The sequence below is a fragment of the Ovis aries genome, chromosome 8 (assembly GCF_016772045.2).
Source record: "Ovis aries strain OAR_USU_Benz2616 breed Rambouillet chromosome 8, ARS-UI_Ramb_v3.0, whole genome shotgun sequence".
Classification (NCBI taxonomy): domain Eukaryota; kingdom Metazoa; phylum Chordata; class Mammalia; order Artiodactyla; family Bovidae; genus Ovis; species Ovis aries.
Window position 1 is genome coordinate 63,635,554 of NC_056061.1, and position 4,021 is coordinate 63,639,574.

The 4,021-nt window shown below is 40.1% G+C and overlaps 1 protein-coding gene across 2 annotated transcripts in view; it reads right to left on the bottom strand.

Moving 5' to 3' along the window:
- Window positions 1-4,021, bottom strand: part of NHSL1 (NHS like 1) — a 197,398-nt gene that overhangs the window by 141,942 nt on the left and 51,435 nt on the right. The gene's annotated exons all lie outside the window — the stretch shown is intronic.

The window sequence follows — 4,021 nt, forward strand, 5'->3', positions numbered from 1 at the left end:
CTAGTAAGGCCATTCTCTGATCATTTTTGTAGCTATTGTGAAGGGAGTGAACTGAAATTCAAATGATTCCAATTTTGCAATGTTATTAATACATATGGCAACATCCAGAAGAAGAGAGTGAAAGCACCCTTTAAATTGAGGCTTTGCATGTCAATTACCCAATCTGTTGACCTGCCAATACCAGAATCATCAATCATGCCTCTGCACAACTGAACAGAACTGGGGCTCCAACAAAACACACTCTGCTCAATGAGAGGGTACCCCACTATTATTCCTCCTCTTTTGGTTTTAATTGACAAAAGAAGAGTAAGCAAGTGAGATAGGGGAAGCACAGAATAAATATTACTGGTCATTAGTCTCCCTTGAAAACCTTCCACAGTGCTGGAAACAAACCAGGAGCTCATTAAATATTCTTTAAATCAATGCACAGTTGGAAAACCTTGCAAAACATGAAAATGCTCCAGATGAAGTATCTTCTCATTCTAAAACTTTTTTCACACTTTCTCACAATTCTCCTGCATTTTCTCTTTAATTCTCCATTAGATGCCTTATTCACTTCTCCCCTGAAGTATGAACCCCATGACTTCAGGTGCCATGTGTTTATATTTCTCTGTACCCTACACATGATCCTCAATGAAAATTCCTTCTAAATTCTCTCACAACTCCACAAGAAAAGCAACAGCTTGTCTCATTTACAACTAACTTCTACTTTTTGACTACACGGGCATCTAGTAAAACAGCGCATGGTTCATTAATATTCTAAAGGACACTGACTCGCACCCTTGATTATCATGGCTAATTAAGTCAAAATATCATCTGCTGTTATAGTGGATCACATCACCTAAAGACTATAAGGATGGCTCACTACTGTTACTCAATTCATTTTTACCTTCCGGAGTACCAATGTCAATACAAGAGAGTTTTGAAACTTGTCATGTGCTAGAACATGAGAAAGCACAAAGGTCCTTACTTGTGATTGCTTCGGACATATCAATATGTATCTTCTAGTTACTTTTTAGGCTCAGGAATTTTATCCTTAGCTTCTTGAATATAATCAGTAACAATGGATTATAAAGTGATGGGACTGTGTACTGATAGACAGCCATAAGGGTAACCACTTGAACACTTTATTCTGGTGTTACTGATAAGCAATCTAATACGGAGATTCACTATAAAAAGCACAAAAACAAAATTTGAAAGAACTGTTTAATAAAGTGAATGTGCATCTTATTCAACATACCACTGAAACACCACTGATAGTGGTGATTCAGTAGGCTAATTGAGCAAAGCAATGTGACCTGGAGAAGTAGGCAGAGAGCAGGGCAAGCACTCTGACCTAGCAGCAGCTGGTGGATGGGAGGGAGAGAGCCTGCAGAACCAGACACCCCATCAGCCCATCGGACAGATTCCTTGGGGGTGGGGATAGGGGGAAGAACACAGACAGGGCCATTGACTTGAGGAAGACCTGTTAAGCTGCACTGCCCTACCTCTGGCTGTCACTGCTTGATGGTAGTATATGTCTGCAGAGGAGAAGATGAAGATCAGGTTTTTAGAGACGTGTAAATCACAAAAATGTTAAAATAAGGGCAGGGGGTTAGGGAGCAGGGTGAAAGGAAGTGGATTCAGATGCATGAGGTCTAGGCAGACAGATACAAAAGAAAGATGCTATTCAATCCCCATCAGACCAATATGTCTTCAATATATATTTATTTGCAAACAAATCCTAATATGGCCATTGGGTATTCTTGGCACTGACTAATAATCCTTGTTAGACTTCTAGCTTATTTGCTGCTGCTGCTAAGTCGCTTCAGTCATGTCTGACTCTGTGCGACCCCATAGACGGCAGCCCACCAGGCTCCCACGTCCCTGGGATTCTCCAGGCAAGGATACTGGAGTGGGTTGCCATTTCCTTCTCCAACTAGCTTATTTGATGCTCCTAAAAAAATAAAAAATAAAACAAAACTCCAACCCTGTATAACTTTTCTGAAAGATATTCCCTCTTTTGATCTCTAAGGATAAACAAAAGTCATTCCATGTTTCTCCAAAGGAAAGAATTATGCGGAATAAAGATCAACTGTTATCATGTTCCTGAGGCAACATGTCAAAGTTGGGAGCCAATTTTCTTTTGCAAGTCAAATGTGAAAACAGAATCTAAGACCATGAATTCTGATCTATAGGCAGCTTTTTAAGGATGTCCTCGTAACTGCAAGTCAAAGTGATAATATTATCCATGTCAAATTATTTCTAAGCTCCGTATAAATGTACACACTGTATTATGTCACCGTTTATCTTCAAAAGGCTATAGAATTCCCCGTTACAGTAAGGGATAAAGGGTACAATCTTTTGTTTTCTTACATAAACAAGTCCTCCTTCCACAAATCGCTCTGGTCTTTACAATGACTTCTTTATTTTTTACAAGTCAAGGGTACAGTATTTGCTTCATTTCCCAACCAAAACTAATCCATGCAAATTCACAGTTTCTTTCCCTTTAGTGTTAATTTAGATGGAGCATCTATGATAGAAATCCTAAAGCCGCGTGCTCACATGTACACAGTCTTTAACACAAACTTGACAGCGGTTGATTTAAAACAAAACAAGTCATAAAACAACCACCTCTGGCAAAGCCCAAAGGAATTAAAACTGCACTCTCTCCCAACCACAGCACTACTGTATCCACCCTTCGAACATTACAACCCACCCATTTACCAAAACCACAGCTTATTCCTGATTTAGAAAAAGTAAAGTTCGTGGACTTACTAAACTACACAACTCCAGCCAGAAAGTATAAATGCCTTTTCTACGCCAGGCAATTTATACACCATCTGAACTAAAAACATCATACTGTGGTTCAGTATCAGCAGACCACTGTGGACCACCTTCTTGACATAATAAACAACTGACACCTTCAAAGAGCATTAACTAGTCCCTCCTGAGCCACAGTTTAACAGACAAGAGCAAATGGCTTAACCTACATTATCCATGAGGATGGGTGCGTTTAATTTCCAGTCCATGGAATATAATTACTGTCCCCATAAGCTCATATTTAACTTAGTTGATTCTCTCACATTTCAGCAGTTTCGTTTCCCGAAAGAAGGGGAATGACAGGTCTCTGAAAGGTTTTAGCGAGGTTTCTCTTGGCACGGGAAGAATGTGATAAACAGGGAAAACACAATCACGCGGAATGTCTGGATGAGGTTCCTTTGTAAGCCTTAAATAGCACTCCCCCCACTGGGCTGTGCCACTGCTCTGAATGGAGAAACCATTTTAGAGCCTAACAATTCAGCCTCTCCAGTAAACATTCTAAGAGGAAGACCTCAGAAATTCTAAATATAAAACAGGGGTGTGTTTAAGAAATATTGAAATAGTTCTCCTCTTTTCTGCCAGGACTGATATTTTTCTTCACCTTGAAGAAGGCAAAACATGTTAAACCTGAGAACAGAAACTAGCACTGGTCTGAAAAGGAACTTGAAAGAAATCCCACAACTCCTTTTGGACACAGTATCAAGGGTTAGTGCTCCGTGTGTTCATTTCCTTGGTGTCACCCCGGCACCTGTTCATTCAAGCGTTCAGGCAACTCAGTTGTCTTAAAGAAATATGCAGAAAGCCTACCCACAATTCCCAAAGTTTTCTCAGCGCACCATCTTAGAAAAGAGCTCCATATCCTAACTTTCAGTTGTTGTAAAGAGCAGACGATTCCTCCCAGGATGGTGGCTTACCACTGAACTTTGCACAGGTCACATGAGTGTACGGAAGGTGGGGGGGGGAGGCGGACAAAGTACTGGGGACACATAACAGCTATTTTATCCTTCTGAGAAGGACACGGTCTCAAGTTGAACCTAGTTGAAGGAGTATTTTTACTTTAGACACGTACACAAATGACTGACACTGAATTCCAACACAAAAACACCACAAAAACTCCGAAAGGGCCCAAAAACTGTGAATGGAAATCAGTGATAGAAACAAAGAACTGTACAGAGCAAACTTTAAAAATGTGTAAATAAAAAAAAAAAAGTCAAGTCAC